A 19,015-nucleotide genomic window follows, 5' to 3' on the forward strand; every position below is an offset into this window, starting at 1 on the left:
CCTGGTTTTTGTGATCATTTCACTGCATGAGAGGAATAGAAAACATGGATATTAATGAAAGATTTGTGAAGTAGATCTTTGAAGTTTGTAATACAAGCTTAAAGCTATAAAGCTTTGTTGAATAAAGGATACCTTTGTTTTTAACAAAGCTTTACAAGGGTCTAAAGTTAAATTTTCATGAATACGGGTCACCTATTCAGTTCTGAAAATAAGCTGGCTTCTCAAATGATATGCATCGCTGCCAGCATTGTTCTGTTGACTAAAGGTTTGTGTGCCTACTTTACTGCAGAGATACTCCCTCTTTAATCCTTATAATTGTGACTGCTAATCACAGTTGAACTCTCTTTTCTGGGAGCATGGGTCTGCATGCCCCTTAAAATCGATGCAAGGACGTGTTTCGAAATAATGTTTCCTTGCCTACCTTAATTACTATATACTCATTGACCATCAAGTCACTTGTCTTTTTGCAGTACTGTCTTTTTCTTGGATTCATAAGATACAAACTAATTAATGACAATTAATTTTCAAATGCAGCCTATTGGGAGAGTGAGGGCTCTTATTAATGTTCTCTGCTGACTCCTGCTGGCACAGTTTGAAAAGTTGTCCACAGCTCCCTGCAGAAAACTATGCCCTTGTAGCCAAGAGTGACAGAATGGTGGTATGCCTAGTCTAAACCACCACAACCCAATGTATTAACAGGAGGCACCATCACTTTCTATTTATGCTAGTATGCGTGACTGCAATCTGTGATGTCTGAAGGCTGTGGATCGTCACCTCTGCCCCGTAGAGGTATGGTGACTGCAGAAGTTACCATCCTCATCTGAGGTGGCAGCTGCCTCTTTAACTGCCCCAGCTAAATCTGACAGGGATGGTGAATCAGAGTCCTGGACTGTTTTAAGGACTCCCTCGGTACAGTACTGTGGAGATGTCTTGTATTTGTTTTTGTATCCAGGCTGTTAAAAATCAATATAGTCTTTTCACTTTGCTTCTCCTTTACTTCCCTTTTTCCCTAGCAGGAGCATCTGGTCATCAGAAAAAGAAAGATTTGATTACCATTTAGGTATGTAGAGGATGACTGATGAACATTCATTTCATAGATCAAGCAAACTCTGCTTCGTGATTAAGCAGGATCTCAGTGAACCAAGCGTTCCCGTCAAAGCACATGCTGTTTTACCCAGTAGCTGCCAAAGTGGTAAAACATCACTGACTGAAAAAGGGCAAACAGCTGGTTTTGCTGGTCTGGAGAGGAAAAGGAGAGAATATCCCTCCTTTTAGTTTTTTGGGCTTCTGTTCTCCTAAATCCATTTTCTGCTCCTAATCAGCCAGTGTTTATGGCAAAGAAAAGTACTCTGCTATCTAGCGACACTTTTACAGCCAAGAGAAACCACTCTTTTCTTCTTGGTAGACTTGGGGTAGGGAATTACATAGGCAGTCCTCTTCCCTAGGGGTTTGCTTTTTGTGTTTTAAATAGTGAATGGTCTTCCCTAATGTCCTTTTCACCTGAGAACATAAAACTGTAAACAAGTGCTTTCTTCTTTATTTTTTCAATAAGGATTCTATATTGATTATGAATTAAGTTTTTGAATGCTAAATATTTAATGGACTTGATTGTGATGTGTGTCTGTGCAGCTTCTTTTGCTGCCCCATCAGGATGCAATCAACGTTAAAAACTGGAATTTTTTATTGAAGCAAAAATTTGAAGACTTTTTTTTTTTTTTTTTTTTTTTTTTTTAAAAAAAAAGGAATTATGTGAGCTGAGCTCCTCAGTGGAGGAATGTGGTTTGTCCTAATAAATGGATGTATACCTGTATATGTATTCATGAGCACGCACAGAAATCAGCCTGTCTACAAAACAATTTGGAGAAGAACAGAAGCTGGCTGGATTAAAACTGCTCAAGTAGCAATGCCTTTGGAATTTTCTGCTTCTCTCAGGCACTGGTAATATGCAGGAAGACGTTCATTGGGCATTTTCAGGACCTAAGTTTCTTCAGTTTGCATTTTAATTGCTGTATCAGTCAAAAGTTCTTGTATATGCAAGATGCTGAGACATTTGGAACATTTTATTTATACACACGCACACACACACACGTGTATTTCAATTTACTAATCTAGCTTTTGCAAATCCATTCAGCACATGGAGCTTTATGTTCCCTAGGATATGTAAGCTTATAAAACTGCTTTTTCTGATCTATGAATGAACAGATAAGTTACATAAATCTCAGCTGCATATGCATTTCTTGCCTTCTGGAGATAGATTTCTGAATTTGACAGTCGAGTGTTAGTTTTTCTAAGCTCTTTAAATTTTGGTGTTTTTTAAAAAATCTACTCCACTATTTTCTTCAAGGAGCTTGAGGAACAGATGCCTATACAATTACTACAGAAAGCACATACTCCTCCTCCAAAAGTACAGCTCTATGGGAGAGGAAGTAGACAGATCTAAGACTCTGACAACCGCAAGTCTGAATCTCTTCCCCTCTCCCCCCAAATCTGTAATCAGTCCAGGAAATATCCCTGGTTTCTACATTGCCCCTCTATTGAGTGTTTTATTTCACTTTGTCAGTGGAGAGGCAGTAATGACTTTCCTTTGCCTAAGCTCAGTGTGAATGGATGTTGGGGTAGGAGATGGGTAGTGTGCATTAATCTCAACATACGTAAATGCTTCACTGAAGACAGGAGATCCATGTTGACTTTTTTTTTCCCTCTATATGCCAAGAATCTAACTTTTGCTTCAGATTTCCTACTAGGTGCATGCACTCTTGCTACAAGAAGGACTTGAACTGGAATAGCATTCGTTTACCTCTCTTGTCTCTGAGACCAGTGGTTGTAATGGTAAGTCTGCATATAGCCTTGAAGCCTAAATGCAGACTGCCTGTAGAAGTTTCCATCTCCTTGGTCAGTTTATATTTGCCTTTGTATTGAGTAAGATATTATGTGCTGCTCTGATGTGGCTTGTATGATGCCTACAGAAATGTATGGGGATGGATTATGGCTGCTCTTTATTAGTTATTGTCATCTCTGTGTCTTTCAAAGGCTTGTGCCTACCACGAAAAAGGAAAAAAAAATACTACTATGCTAGGCTCTGCAGAAATGCAGAATACAGTCCTTTTCTTGAGTAAACCTTGAGAACAGTTACTATAAGCATTGTGGAGAGTATAAATCTAGATACTAGTTGAACTTGAGATTATTTTAATATGAGAAAAAAATTATTTATTTCAAAAATGCATTAATGAAGCACAAAGGCCAGCAGAATTAGTTGTAAGCTTTCATAACTCTTCATTTTCTTTGGTTAAAATTTCCTCTGAACAAGCAACTGATCCTATCAGGAATCTGTGCCTGAGTACTAAGAACAGAATAAATCTCCTTAAAATGCGTAAGTGGAAATAACACTGACTTGATTGTAAGCAAGTTTTGGTGATGGCAGAGCCTGTTGTCTCTGACTTTGGCTGGAAGATGACACTCAAACTTTCTAAAATACTCACCTGACTTTTTGTCTTTTTGTGGAAGATCATATAAGTGACATGGCAACATCTGGACCTACTTACCTGATCCTGAAATGTTGAATTGGGTTCTGAAGTGGAGCCAGCAGGACACACTTCTAAGAAGTAAAGGCTGTGGAAAAGGAAACAAAAAAAAATTGTTAGCCCCAGGCATTGCTGAAGTTACATGAGTCTATTTCCTCAGGCAAGCCATCCACAGTAGAAAGAATTAAAAAATTTAGGTGACTGGGAGTGCTATCCTATGGCCAGGTGAGACTTAACGTGGAGCTTACTAGCACACACACATTTGAGTCCAGGTAATAAACAGCAAGATCCCAAGAAGGTAAGCAGTAACTCAAGCACTGCTTTCTTATCTTCTTGTTTTGCTTTTTTTGGAAGCTATACCACTGTCTCTTGCTTTTTACTTATATATGCATATGAGAGAGTCCCAGCAGAGCCCTTTAATGATTTCCTAAAGTTAAACCACAACTTGTCAGATTCTCTGATGTTAGTGCTAGTATTTAAATCTGCCCTTATGTGATTTAACTGTCACACCTTCTTTTAAACCCATGGAAAGGCTTGTGTCCCTTTGAAGAGGATGATGGAATAAGAACCCTCCTAATTGTTTGTTTAGTGGCAGCAAGGTGTAAAGAAAAGGTAGCTAATGGACGCTTAAATCCTAAGTAAGTGCTGCTGTTCATTATCTGCCTGCTTTTGTAGCTAGATCACTGGGTAGGGAATTGAAGCTGAAGGATATTGTCATTGTCTTAAATTCTCCTAGGGCAACACTTACAGTAATTCCTCCTTGTGTTTACTTTGTGAGTAGTGATAATGTGTTATATTAGTTTGGGAGTTTGATCATTTGTCTATTGATTTACTGCAATACTGCGAAGTTCCATATTTAATTAGCTTAGATAAATGTGGAACGTTGCTTTTGCAGGATTTGCTTGCTTTTAGGTCTATTTGATTGACATTATACTCTTAATTTTTCTTTCTTTTTTAATCAAAATAATAAAGTTGCAGCTTCTGACAAATTGGTACATGGATCTATTTTCTTTATAGTTACAGAATACATACCTCTTGAGGCATAAAATTTGTAAGCTCTCTGAGTTCCCTTCAGAATTAGTTCTAAAATGCTTCACAGCATGATTAATAATAATAATAATAATAATGATCACTATGGCAAAAAGATTTCTGTTTCTATACTGAATTGAACTCCTGAGTTTAGGGTTTTTTTTTTTAATTCTAGATATAAGAAAGTAAAGATGATAACCTGTTTGTCATTTGTACACTCCAATATGTTATGAAGGTGATACTCTACTGAAAGAAACCCCAGAAACTAGACTTTAAACTGAGGTCCATGGTGAGCTTGAGAAAGATGTTGACATGAACTTGGAAACTGGAGCAAAGTGGCTTGCAAATTTGCAAGTCAGCTTTTCTTTGGCTTTCCAGGATTGTGACAATTGTTCTGTACTTGCAAGAAAAAAAAGATCTTTTTAACTCGTAATAAGAAGCAAAACGGACTCACAGGCAGTGTTCCCGTTGTGAAGCTGCACAGCATATGATTGAATTTTATGAAATGGAGGGAGCACAGCCTGCTTCTCAGGCCTCAGAGGAAGGAGCTTGGCTTTTGAATGACTCTCAGGCTTACTCAGCCTGATATAGAATGGATTAAAACTTTTAATTTCCCTTCTTTGGCAGATTAGTTTTATGCACACACCTTTTCTTTTTCTTTTTTTTTTTTTCTCTAACACAGGCAGTTTTAAGATAGTATGTTAGTTGTATGAATATACTGCTGCAATCGCATACATACCTGTGTGCATGCACATCATATTCCTTTATAATTTAGTATTAGAGGAAAATCTGTGATAGGTAGGCAGGCACTCATGTTTTAATAAAATTCTAGAGGGCATAAGACATCCCTATAAAAAATCTTATGCATGGTTGTTACTAACCCCAGATTTGGTACTACAGTTAAGAGGGGAAAATCTTTGTGATAGCCTGGGCTTCACTGTGGAGGCCTCTTGATCTTGACTGGTTTGTTGACCAACATGTCCAGAAGGCAGACCTGTGATATGCTTAGGTGAAGGCAAGGCAAGGCAAGTACCTAGGAGAGGTTACAGCCAGCACTATTAGAAGTCTAAGAGGGTCTGGTACAGTTTTATCTGGTTTTATCTGTTGAATTAATATGAGCACATGCAGTTTTTAAAACTATCCTATTTTTCTTCTTTCCTGAGGAGGTTTGCTGAGCAGGAAATTAATAGAACATATGAAGACACTGGAAAATACAGTTTCTGATCTTGTGATATAAGTTTTTTTGAAACCTATTATATCCCTAACTTGTAGACTTGTCATGAAAATGTTAACTCCTGTATTATAATAACTCCTGTATTGAATCTGATGGATTTACTAATCCTAAGACATCTAAGGAGATTTTCCTTGCCTTAAAACAGTTACACACACAGATTTACTCAACAAGTAGAACTTTGCTGTTTGTTTTCTTTTTAAAAAAAATTTATTAAGTTTAAAATAGTGGAATTTTTCTTTTTTAAGCCTTGTCTAAAATAATATGGTGGGAATAATAGTGGGTGTTCCATTGCACACTCAATATTTTCCTATTTTACTCAGTTTTTCTGACTATTGAGAAAATAGATGCAACCCAGGATGCTGGCTGTAAGGCAGTCTATGCCCTCAGAGCCTGTTCAGTCTTGGTTGCTCATGAATATGTACCCTCAGGTTTGCCTCTAGGCAGGGCAACTGTGAGTCCTCTCCACTGACCACCTTGGTATGAAATAGACTTCAGAGAACATGTTGCTTCTGCCACAGGAGAGGTGATAGCTTTGGGATTGCCCTGAGATGTGAGAGCAAGTGGAAGGAAAAGAGAGAAATCTCGCTCTTTTCTCCAAATTGTGCATGCTTTGTGAATGGATAATGTTTGCTCTAGCCAGCATCTTTCACCAGTCTGATGCTTTCTTAAATTAAGGAAGTTTGGAAGGAAACCCGAAAGCAAATGTCCTTGCTGCATAGAGAATCTGCACTTGCTGCACTGAGCTACCTTCTGCTAAAACCAGTTTTTATTCATAAAATTTGATAAAATATAATTGCAATAAATGTACTCGGTCCTATTCTATTCAACTTACTCATCAATGACCTAGATGAGGGGACAGAGTGCCTCCTCAGCAAGTTTGCCAATGATACCAAGCTGGGAGGAGTGGCTGAGGGCTGTGCTGCCATTCAGAGAGACCTGGACAGGTTGGAGAGTTTGGCAGAGAGGAACCTCCTGAGGTTCAACAAGGGCAAGTGCAGAGTCCTGCACCTAGGGAAAAATAACCCTAAGCACCAGTACAAGCTGGGGGCTGACCTTCTGGAAAGCAGCTGTGCAAAGAAGGACCTGGAAGTGCTGGTGGATAACAAGTTGACCATGACAAATTGACCATGAGCCAGGAATGTGCCCTTGTGGCCAAGAAGGCCAAGGATATTCTGGGGGTGCATTAGGAAGAGTGTTGCCAGCAGGGCGAGGGAGGTGATCCTGCCCCTCTACTCAGCCCTGGGGAGGCCTCATCTCGAGTACTGTGTCCAGTTCTGGGCTCCTCAGATAAGGGAGGCATGGATCTACTGGAGAGAGTCCAGCATAGGGCTATGAAGATGATCAGAGGGCTGGAGCACCTGCCCTGTGAGGAACTGCTGCGAGAGCTGGGCCTGTTTAACCTGCGGAAGAGAAGACTGAGGGGGGATCTTATCAATGTGTATAAGTACTTGAAGGGAGGGTGTCAAGAGGACAGGGACAAACTCTTTTCAGTTGTCCCGTGTGACAGGACAAGAGGCCATGGGCAGAAATTGAAGCACAGGAAGTTCCGCCTGACTGTGAGGGGGAATTTCTTCCCTGTGAGAGTGACGGAGCACTGGCACAGGCTGCCCAGAGAGCTTGTGGAGTCTCCTTTTCTGGAGATCTTCAAAACCTGCCTGGATGTGGTCCTGTCTAACATGCTCTAGGTGACCCTGCTTGAGCAGGGAGGTTGGACTAGATGATCTCCAGAGGTCCCTTCCAACCTTTCCAATTCTGTGATTCTTTCTTTCCCACTATATAGACAGCATCTCTCACCCAAACCAAGTAACAAGTGATAAATCAACTGTTGATAAATACTATCAACTATTGATAAATATTATCACTATTGATAATATTGATAAAATATCGATAAAATATGTTTTATTTATAATCTGTAATAAAGGCTTTGGAGCAGACTGGCAGCGCTGATTATTCCTCCTACATTAGCCACTGTACACGTTTTAAAAAGCTATTAAAAGAGCAACTCATACTTCCTGCCAGGGCTCGGGGACTCAAACTTGTTCTGAAAGCTTGAATTATTTTTAATTTTTAAATTTTCTTAAGGTTATTGTAGTGGAATTTTCTGAAAATTACTGGTCATCTGACAGAATAAACTGAGCCGATAAAAGCCAATAAAATCCTGTGGTCCTGGAGAACTGACCCATAACAGAAAGCTTGATACAAAAAAGTGTGTATGAGGACCCTTTCTAAAAGCAGGCAATAAAGGCTTGAAAGATAAGAATCAGTGAAGACATCAACTAGACATTCAGCTTTTTGCAAATATAGCCTGTGTGGGCATTTCTCTGTGGTGCAGAAAAGCGTAGATAAATACTAACTTGTCTTTTCCACACCTGCCATTTTTCTGCCCTTTAGTAAAGATGGGGAGGTCCTGGTGTATCAAAACAAACAGATTCAAGTAGGATCACAGGTAGTAGGCAACATGAAACAGCCAGGAGTCCTGTCTTGGCCTTGTTCCATACTTTGGTCTAAAGTGATATGAGAAGAAAGGAGAGAAAAAAAAACAAATTAAAAAACATAAAAAACCCCCCCAAACTTTTGATTTTGAATGCTTTTCTAACCTCAGAATCTTTCACAGAACACTTTTTTAGAGAAAGAACGCTTACCCATTTAATAAATGGAGGTCAAGAAAACTACCCTAGTTTTTTCTCCTTCCCCAGCAGTGGAGAAACTGCTTAATTCTCTGACACTTAAAGAGGTTTCTAAAAGGATAGCTATATTTTTTCCAGAGAAAATGAAAGCCTCTGTTGTGAGGCAAAGAGAGAAATTCTCCTGCCTCTTAAGTCTGAAACAGGAAGAAGTCATGATAAGCATTATTTTTTTTTTCTTCAGAATTTTTCCATTCATGTTGTATGCCTACATCAAAATTCTCCTACTCAGGGTACAAATACAATAACATACAAATAAGAAGAATCAAAATGTTTTTTCATCAATGAAAAGAGATGTCAGTAGCCTGTAGTGCTGTACATTCATTATAATGTCCTGAGACTGCTGGGAGCCTGGCTCTTCCTGCCTATGCTAGCAAAATTATTTGACGCAGATGCTCTGTTGAGGAGGAGAAGCAGTTATGAATGACTTTGGGCAGCTTTTAGGAATTATTGGCTGATGTTAAAATCACCGTAGAATGGAGCAATAATTATGTGATTTTAGTCTAAATTCTAACTTTCAGGTGTTTTAGTTATCACCTCTGAGCCTGTATAGCTCTGTTGACTGTAGAGATAGTACATGTGTGGGGGTGTTCTGGTTTGTGGTATCTGTCATCCTGAGTGGTTTTTTGAGGGGTGGTTTTTAAAGCAGATATGCACTTTACAGTCTCTTTGTCCTAGCTAAATGCAGAGAGGTTGCTTTATGTTATTTCCAAGCTCCTTGCTTCAGAGGGAGGTCTGTGGACTTTTAATTGCAGTAAGTGCTAAGACAAGCTTGCAGTACCAAGCTATGTGGCAGTTGCTCTCTTCTGAACTGTAAAATAAATAAATATATAAAAATAAAAAGCACCAATATTTGCCTATAGCTTCTTACTTTTTTTCCTTTTTTATAATTATTTATTTATTTATTTATTTGTTTATTGGTTGCAGGTGCCTATGATGACAGGGTTCCTGACTAGAGCTAGAGGAAACAGCCCTGTTCTTATTTTCCAATAGCAGTGCTAGTATCAGGTAAGGAGGGGCCCTGAAAAGGAAAAGCACACTGCTAGCATTTTTTAATCCTATATAGGAGTTGGTTTGGCTGAGAGATGCTGTCTATGTAGTGGGAAAGAAAGAATATTTATTGCAATCTACTTCCAGTGGAGCATGCTGTGCAGGATAGTTTTTTTTCAACTTTTTGTTTTGATGAATGAAAATGAATGTTTTATCCTGAATTTTTCCCAGGGAGCCATAAGGTGAAATCTGATCCCCAAAGTAGTAGCATTTACAGCCAGTCATTTTTTTTATATTATTTTCCCCTGCATCAGTTCAACTTTTGATAAAAGCAAAAAAAAAATGTTAAAAGAAACAAGTAAGAGTAATAAAAAGTCCCTCTCCCCTGATGTCTTCACTTTTTTTTCTTGAAGAAAGTATGTTTTTTTTCATCTTCTATTTTTGTGAAAACAACAATTTCTGTAGAAAATACTCTACTTACCTTTGCTGCAAGACCTGAGATGGGATATATGATTTTCCTCATCAAAAGTTAGTGAAAAAATGTTATTTTCACTGTGATATCTGCTTTCCTGGTCTTTGTGTATGTATCTGGAGCATAAGATAGTTCCTGCTTTCAGTGTCCATAAACAAATGGAAAAGTATGGTGAGGAAGAGGGAGATGGCCCTGACAGAGGTCAGTTCAGTGAATGTCTGCTCTTTTAAATCACAGAATACAGTGTGCTGAAAATAACTTATGCATCTGGCATGAAATATGTGGGAGAAGGGGGGACCCTGACCTTGAATTGCACCATCAGGCATCCACAGGATCAGTCTTCACAACTGGAGGCCCACTGGTATAAAAAAAGCAAGGAACCAAAACAATGAGATGGGATTTGGACAGGAGTTGGAATGCCTGCAACTTTTGCACTGCCAAGACCTCAGCACCAGCGTCGTGTCATTTCTGCTCCTCAAAATCCAGAGCATCAACCAATCCCACAGCGGATGATACTAATGCAGTGCCAAAATGATGAATACTGCCCTAGCAGCTGTGGGCCACTTTATTAGAGAGAATGTAACAGCTTTGTATATATAAGCTTTGTATATATAAGAGCTTTCTTGAAGAGAGATTTGAGAAAGTGCATAATTGTCTCTGAAGTGAAATTTCTATGTGAAAAAGACTGTGTTCATGAAGGTGTATCACCTTCTCCTAGGGTGTGAAACTAAAAATGATTGTTGGCACACTGTGACGGAGGAATAAATTTCATATTCCGCTGTCTCTTCGTCTATGTATGCTGAGATGCGACATGTGAAAAATGTTGGGGGTTGTTTCGGATTGGCTGTGGATCTCTCTGAGCTAATGGGGAATACTTTCTCCTGCAATTTCAACTCTTAATATTGTTGCCAGTACTGAAAGGAATTGGGTGGAAAAAAAAGCAGTATGGGAAAATGTACACTAGTCTCTATCCATCAGGCTAGACGCAGGTCTACCTTGGTACATGTAGGAGCTGTTCTTGATTTTTAGCCACAGCTAACTTCACATGTGGTAAAGCTATATTCTCTGAAATGGAGATCTGTATATTTTCATAAACAGAGACCTCTGCATATGCAAATATTCCATCACCTCTCAAAAATCTTGCAATATATGTAGACCTCAGAGAGGACTGGTGCTTAGAGGAAGTAGTAATCATGATGTGGCAGCCAGCATGGTGAATTATTTTGTTCTTATGGAGATGATTTTTTTTTTCTCATTTTACTACTTAAGTTAGAAAAATAATGTGCAGAAAGACTGGAAGGGCTGAAACATGTAGTGCCCATGTTCAATCATTTCAACAGACTTCATAAATGATCATGTGATACGGTTCCTCTGGTCTTAATAAATGACTCCAATTCCAAATTCCAGCAGAAGGGAATATCTCTTTGTCCTAACTAGCCAAGGTTCTCCACCAGTGATGGTGGTGGTGAAGTAATGCAGCTTCATAGGTGTATTCTGGGCTGCTTTGATCAAGGGCAGCTGGTAGCAACCAGCTCATATTCCTTCCAACCTGTTTTCCCAGCTTAGTTAAGATGTAGGGATTATATTCAACTTCTGCCTCCTTCAATTTTTGTCCAGTGTATTTTGACTAAGAAAATTAACTAAATGTGTTCTCTTTAGTCACCTTTTTGACATTAATGTTTAGGTAAGGAAAGGTGCAGTTCTGCAGACTTTTATTTGCATGTTGGTCACTATCATGTCGGGTACGAGCACTGTCAATACCACGGAGAGGACAGACGGCAACTTTCAATTGAACAAAGCTCTGCATGTGGATTCTCAGCTGGAGAAAATGTGGCCAGTGCCCATGGTGTTCTGGATAATAGTATGTGTCAAAGGTAAGAAGCCATGCATAGATCTTTTCCTAAAATCTTTCCATAAACTTATGATTTGTTTCCTACAAAATTGCACGTCATACAAGTGGATTTCTGGCATAACCCTGATATTTAATGTTCTCTCCTTCCACACTGTAATCATTCCACTGAGGTGAATGGGCTAGAGCTCCCCGGGCAGGAAGGCAAAATGATCCAAACTAACTAGTAGAGGGTTTGTTTTTGAGAGATTTTGCAGAAGGTGCAGCTGAGCTGGATTCAGACCAAAATCCACAGAGGCCACCTGTCATAGTGTCCAGTTCTTGGCCATGCCAAAGCAGAATGCACTGAATGAGCACATATCTGGTTTATGGGTTTCAGATGATGCCTGTTTTTCCTTCTGGTAATATGTGGTTGGGTGCTAATGTGACATAAGGTATCCCGCAAATTAGATACTGAACCTCAGGTCAGGCTGTTGATTTAGACAGGCGATAGTCTTTCTTATTAGGGAGATGACTCTTCAATACAGCACCTGAGAAGCAGTCTTGCGTTAGTTACTTTTTGGATAAGCCTGTGTTTTGTTAATTTGGATTAGTGCATTTTGCTCCCTAACAGTCTTAGGGCTTTTCTTTGTTTTGTTTCCGTGCTGCCCCTTTGAAGGACTTTTGCCATGAAGACTCAGTTTCTAACATCTGAGCTGCTTCCCTTAACAGAAAGATAACGTTCCTGAGATGCTGTAAGAACTACTTCGTCTTATTGCACATGATGAAGGCCTGGGATTCATATTGCGTTTCATGGAATACTTCAAGGCAAATGTTCAGGGGTTTTCTTCTGGAATTCTTGTGCATCAGTTCATTAGGATTGTTCCCTTTGCCCATTAACCCCTTCTACCTCCTACAGACAGAAGGATTCTGTCTTCATACCTTCTCTAGTTCTAGAATTGAAATTATCTTGCATCTAATGTCAGTTTTTACATATCTTGCTTTCACTCAGGCAACAGATTTCTCAGTGTTGTGCTCTTTGAAATGGAGAGATGGTTTCTTTGCAACTGTATTTTTTGGGCCCTGCCTCCCATATAGGGAGATTTTTCCTTTCTGCTACAATTCGCTATGCGAAGAAGGATTTTTTTCTAGCACTGCTCTGCTATGTTCTTCTGTCTTCTGAAATGCTTTCTGACATCTTTATGTTCTATTTTCTGTGCTCTTTAAGTTGCACTGAGAAAGCTTGAGGCCCTTATTCAATCCTGAGCAATATGAGGAAGACTTTTGCCATATGAGGTAGACTTGTGCAAAGTGGGTTGACAGCTTTTCTTGTTTTCAGATGGATTCCAATTGTCCTTGTATTTACAGATCATTTGGAAGATTCAGAAAATGATCTCCTCTAAAGCTTCCAAAAAATGAGTAATAAACATAATAAATTCTTAAGTTAGGCCCAGAGCTATGTTTCTGTGTGCATAAAGACATGGATGGGGGATCACATTTCCTTTTTAAAGCTTCAGTTCAAGTCATTCTCTGAGGTGGATTTAAATGTTACTCATGTGTAGATTGTGAGCTCTTTAGAACAAGGAGCACCCCTCTTTTTCTCTTTGAAAGACCCATTTCATACCATGCAGGTTAGAACGGAGGGTGCGTTTCTACAGAAGTAGAAATGAAATTATTTTCAAACTAAATGGTCTACAAGCAGAAACCAAAAATACACGTTATTTTACTCTAATTGTGGGTTGTGTTTAAAGGCTATTTTTTTGCCTACAGTTTTTTGAACAATGTTGTGTTCCTTTTCCCTTCTGCAAATGTTTAGGTAAATTTGCTTTTTGCATAAGGGATAGGTTTTTAGGGCTTAAACTTTGCTATCAAGTAACAATGGAAAAGTGGTTACATCTGTATCTGTCAGTATGTTTGAGAATTCTTCCCACTTCTGATCTATGTAATGTTTTCATACTTGGGCATTTGTGCATGATGACTTTGAATATAAAAGTTGATAAGCATCCTTTCTGAAGTAAGTCAAATGATTATTTATCTCCTTATAGCTTTGCCAAGTATCTGATTGTTTATTAGCCCTGAAGAGCTACACTTTGTTTTGCCAGCCTTTTCATCAAAGGTAGCCTGCTACTGGATTCTTGTTGAAATAAGTTAGTGTGATACATCTGACGGAACCAAGTGCTTAAAGGGCATCCTTGCAGTACAAGCAACAAGCAGTACAGACGTATCGTTAGCTGTGAGGGGACAGGACGAGCGTTGCATGATCCTGTGTTTTGGGCTCCACTGAGCGGATCCAGACTGCAGATATTTTTAGCACTATCCTTCAGCAGGTGGCATGCTATACAATTACACAGCGACATGATGCTTCTCCTGCAGGTTGGTGTAGCTATGTTTCCACCTCCTGGCAAATATAAGGAACAACTGAAAAGACACTAATGAGCATTATGTTTTGATTTTTGCAGGGCACTAGAACTAGAAATTTTAAAGACGTTCCTCTCTTAAGATTAAGGAGATTTTTAACTCTTCAAATTTTGTGGTTTTTTGTGCTATTTTTAAGCCATATACTTTTACAAACAGTTTGCTTTGTAACTACTGTGAAAGTGAGTGCTTGAAGTGAGGAGAGTCTTAAATACAAGATGCTTGCAGCAAGACTACAAGTAATGATATTATATATTGAGGGAGGGACCAGGAGTCCATTTCCAAGATAACTGGGAAGGAATGTGAATATATGTCAACGAAGCTCCAGTCAGTGTGACTTGTCAGTCTTTAAAATATCTGTATGTTCTGCCTATTATGGACGACAGTTGTTATGGAGATACATACTGTTACGGAGAATACACAGTCAAGACTGTAGGCATTCTGTAAGGTAAGTGCCCTTCAGCACTAAGAAAGTTTTAATATTCCCAAATCGAAATTCTTGTCAAATTCAGACAATATCTCCCTCTCTTGTCAAATTCAGACAATATCTCCCTCTCTTTGACCACATTGCATCTGTACAGGATTGGGTTTTCTTTGAATAGTTGACCAGAAAACTTTTCCATTTTTTCCTTGTCAGGTCAATGCCATCTGCCCATTTCATGGAAAAGACACCAAAGGTCCTTTCACTAGGCATCTCAGAAGTGCCCTGTGTGGAGAGAAAGAGTCATGGGCATAAGCAGATTGCTTGTGCCCACTTTAGATAGATTAAAGCTAACTTTTGAGTCCACACATGCTGCTGCCAGATGCTGACATCTTCAGTCTAGTAATGCACATATGTAGGTTTAGTTGAGTAAAAGTGCTGAACCCAAGATACTGAATCTGGAGTTTAAATGATATTTTCTTTTCTCCATTGTTCAATTACAGTGACTTCCATGTAAACTGCAATCAGGGTCCACCACTTCCCTTCTTTTACATGAGACATTCCCTTGGTCAGGAAAGGATTTTTGGAAGGCTGCATAGTTCAAAGGTGCCTCCAGTATGTCCCTTTGAATGCCTTTTTGAATCCCGTTAGCTTCAGGCTATTTATCAGTGCAGCAGTGGAAAAACTAGCCGTGATGATAAAATGTGCAGAAACAGTGTGCTGCCCTGAGTTTGGATGATAGGGACTTTGCAAATGTCCCAGGAACTTTTTCTGCTGCATAGGAGGTCTCTGAGGTACATGACTGTTGGTTCTCCAAGCAAGGAGCCAGGGAGGAAAAGAGGAGAGGAAAACTGGTGAGGCAGCACTGCTGGCACCATTTGGATCTCCCATCTTCATTTTGATGCTAACCCTTGGCCTTCCAGCAGCTCTGCAAGATTCTTTTTATTGCTGACCCTGCACCCCCTCAGCACGTTCTAGCAAAGTGGATATGCCTCTTACTATTTTTGTAGCTACTCTTGTAACTGTATTTTAGCTCTACTTCACCTTCTCTATAGTGGTTTAAAAATGTGGGGCTATTTATCTTTGTGGTGTGACTAACGAGCTGGTCAGATGGATGTTGCTGCAGGGGCAGGAAAAGGTACAGTGAGGAGAGTAGGAAGCATGGGGGAACCATAGGGCTGCAGCTACTTGACTTGGGCCGCCAGAGCAGGAGGGACTTCCCACCACCACCTAAGGAGGAAGGGGGGCACTGAGCTAGGGTATTTTAGGGCTGAGACCCCACTGCAAGTTGGTCTAATGGCTGCCTGCTGGTGTGGAGAAGATCAGCAATAAGGGGCTGATGTGCCCAGCTGCACAAGCAGGAGTTCTTGGGAGATGCACTCCTGGCAGCAGGGCTCTACTTTAATAACAAATTCAGATGGGAAATGGTATTTTATCAGTCACACAACTTCAGAAGCTGAGCATTCTTAGGTACTTTGTCATTTAAATGCAAAGGCTTTAAAAAGATGTAAGTATGCTTGTGAGTCTACAAATATATGCATGTTAAATGTGTGTATATAATGTGTGTGTGTGTGTGTGTATTTTTTATATATATATATATATATATACACATACACACACATATATTTTTCTTTTCGTTAAAAAAAAATACACATATATAGCAATATGTTCTCCCAGCCTGGAGTTTGCGTTGCTCTGCAGTCCCGTCTCTGGCAGCTACTCCTGTGGACTGTATTATAAGCCACTATGGGAAGATGAGAAAGCAGAGAACTTTTACTACCAACATGCAGAATCCCATGACAGCATCAACATTAGCAGGAAGCTTCATGTCGTATTTCCACCTGCAGACCACTGGGCTAAAAAAAGAACAGCTGGTTTAGGCAACACAAACTTAAAGACATCCTGTGGGACTGGACTTTCCCCAGCAATTCTCCCCTTCTGCGTGATACTGCCTTGCATTGAGCGTACAACTGCTAGAAGTGCTGCTAACCAGCTTCAGCACAGGAAAGAAATGGGGCTAATGTGAAGAATTTTTCTAAAGCCTGTAAGTGACACAGAGCTAGAGGTGTTAAGCTTGCTCATAAAACAGTTAGCTTATGACAGCAATGAATCCTGTGTAGTGGAGGAAGAAGCAGATAAAGCAGAAGCATCGCCTTTGGTTTAGTACACTGCGTCAAAAGACAGAAGGCACTGGTAAAGGTCATACACTGGTATGATGACTTTAGTTTTGTATTTGAGAGATAAGATGTTTAACTTTTTCCAATACAGATAAATGTTTCTATTTCAGGCATGTTTTGTTTTACCACTTATTTGTTCCTCTCTGTGGTTTTTGTTTCTGTGGTTTTTACGCAGAAAGAAACCTACTGAGCCTTCTCCTTAATCGGATGACAACAGTATGGATTTGGTACTTGGAAGCACTGATCTAGCTGCTTCATTAACCCAGAAGAGGATACAAGATTTCCCCTTGAAAACTAAGGTGTGCAAAAATCCATGCCTTCTGTGTATGAGGAGTCCAAAGAGGACAGTGCAAGTGTCTCCTTGTGGCTGGAGTAGCTGATTCCTGGCTGAGTTTCTGCAGGGGGTTTCTGGGACTTCTTGCAGGATGCTCACAGCTCTTCATGGCAGGAGAAAGCTGTTGTCTTCAGAAAATATTAGCTTCCCTGGGGTGAAGCAGAGGGAGGAGAAGCAGTGAATAGCTGAAGGAGAGAAGCCTAGTAGGCCTGTGACTCTGCCCCTGAGTGGCACTGACTAAGCCAAGGTGAGTGATGCTACAGTTAAAATTGGCTAAGATGGGCTGAAGTTTCACCTGGAGTTTCGGTTATGCCAGACATCAATTCTGCTCTTAGTCCTGTTTTTTTTTTTTTTTTTTTTATTTATTTATTTTTTTTTTTAAAGTGAAGATTATTTGAGGTTTGTGGGTAGTTTACATGCAGCTCAGTTCAGGGTGTATGGTATATATGGCTATGGAGTGGGATACCCACTCCACAAGTACCCAGAAGAGCCTTGGACTGAAAGATGGGAAGGAAACTTTCATCCAGGAAGTCTGAGATACATGATAGCTTTTATGGAAGCCTCTTGGAAGTTAAGCATCCCCCTAGAAACCTTTTTTTCCCCTATTTGTTATTGAATATCTGCATGGGAGACTTTTTGGGGGTTGGATTATCTGCAGTTCTGAAAGCAGTAATTGTACTTGTGCATTGTTGCATGGCTTTTTCCAGCAAAAATGAGCAACAGGATGTAGTAAGTCCACAAGAGGCAGAAATTACAGTAGCTGATATTATGGTCATCTCTATTATAAGTAAATTTGGTTACTATGGTGCTGAAGTCAATAGTGAAAGATCCTGAGGAATGAGTTAATGACCTATAAGCTGTAAGGGGTTTCTGTAGGGCCAGGAGTAGAAGCTGCTGAGCACTGTCATTAGTCTGTGTAATTAGTGTGGCAATTAACTGAAATTAAAAAAAAAAGAAAAAAGAAAAAAAGAAATCCTTTTTCTTGGTCTCTGGAAATGGCAATATAATTGCCTCTGGACATTTTGAACTGGAAGTGTCAGGACTTAAAGGCTTCGTTAATGGCAGTGCTTTGCACCAGTGTTTACTGACATCATGGGAACTACATAAAGTTGGTGTCTGGGAAAATCAGGCTGTTATATACATACTTTTTTTCTCTCTCCCCCCCCCCTCCACCACAAAAGAAAATGTAAAGCAAACACAGTCTCTCCCTTTCTGAAAGGATGAGAACAGGCCTAACAGAACGAGTGTTGTCAGAGCAGTTTTCTTAATCTCATTCATCTTTTGCTCCTTTTTTCCATTCCCAACACTAAATAACAGCGTTTTTTGAAGAGGCTGGCTGCAGGGCAGCTACAGATGTGAGGTGCGCGGCATCGCAAATGTAACAGCTTCATGGGACTGAGTTATTTTCTGTATGGGCTGCTGTTAAGAAGGGAAATGTTTCTGACAGGAGAAGACATACCCACCTGCTTTCTTGCATTACAGCTACTAAAGAATAAAAAGCTAGACAAAGCAGTCATCCACTATATGTCCTTTTTTTTCCCCCCCCTTAGGAAAAAATGCTTTATAATGATGTTAATATTAGTTTTATTCTAAATATTACTATAAATGAATTCATCATGAGTATGTTTTCAGTGCCAAGTATCTTTTAGTGAATAAAAATACCAGAAGGCTAGGTCTGTCTAGCCCAGTATCTTTTTTGCAGTGGCACATAGCAGATGGTTAAGGAAGACTTTTAATAGTGGGGCAAGCATACATCAGAATCTCCCTCTCCCGTGATGCAACTTTTCAGTTGCTGAGAATTAGCAGCTTGGGGAATATTTATCTGCTGGCCCTTTTGATATGGTGGTTTTTCCTTCTAGGATGTTCAAAGTCCTCTCATATTTTGCAGCTTCATTTTCAGGTGAGGGACT

The 19,015-nt window shown here is 39.7% G+C and overlaps 1 long non-coding RNA gene across 1 annotated transcript; it reads left to right on the forward strand.

The window, feature by feature from the left end:
• The first annotated feature begins 9,400 nt into the window (after positions 1 to 9,400).
• On the forward strand, positions 9,401 to 10,710 carry LOC134138767 (uncharacterized). The gene is made up of 2 exons (XR_009958022.1): positions 9,401 to 9,476; positions 10,168 to 10,710. It is a non-coding gene; the product is annotated as an uncharacterized LOC134138767 (long non-coding RNA).
• The last annotated feature ends 8,305 nt before the right edge of the window (positions 10,711 to 19,015 follow it).

Source organism: Rhea pennata, chromosome 1 (genome assembly GCF_028389875.1).
Source record: "Rhea pennata isolate bPtePen1 chromosome 1, bPtePen1.pri, whole genome shotgun sequence".
Taxonomy (NCBI): Eukaryota; Metazoa; Chordata; class Aves; order Rheiformes; family Rheidae; genus Rhea; species Rhea pennata.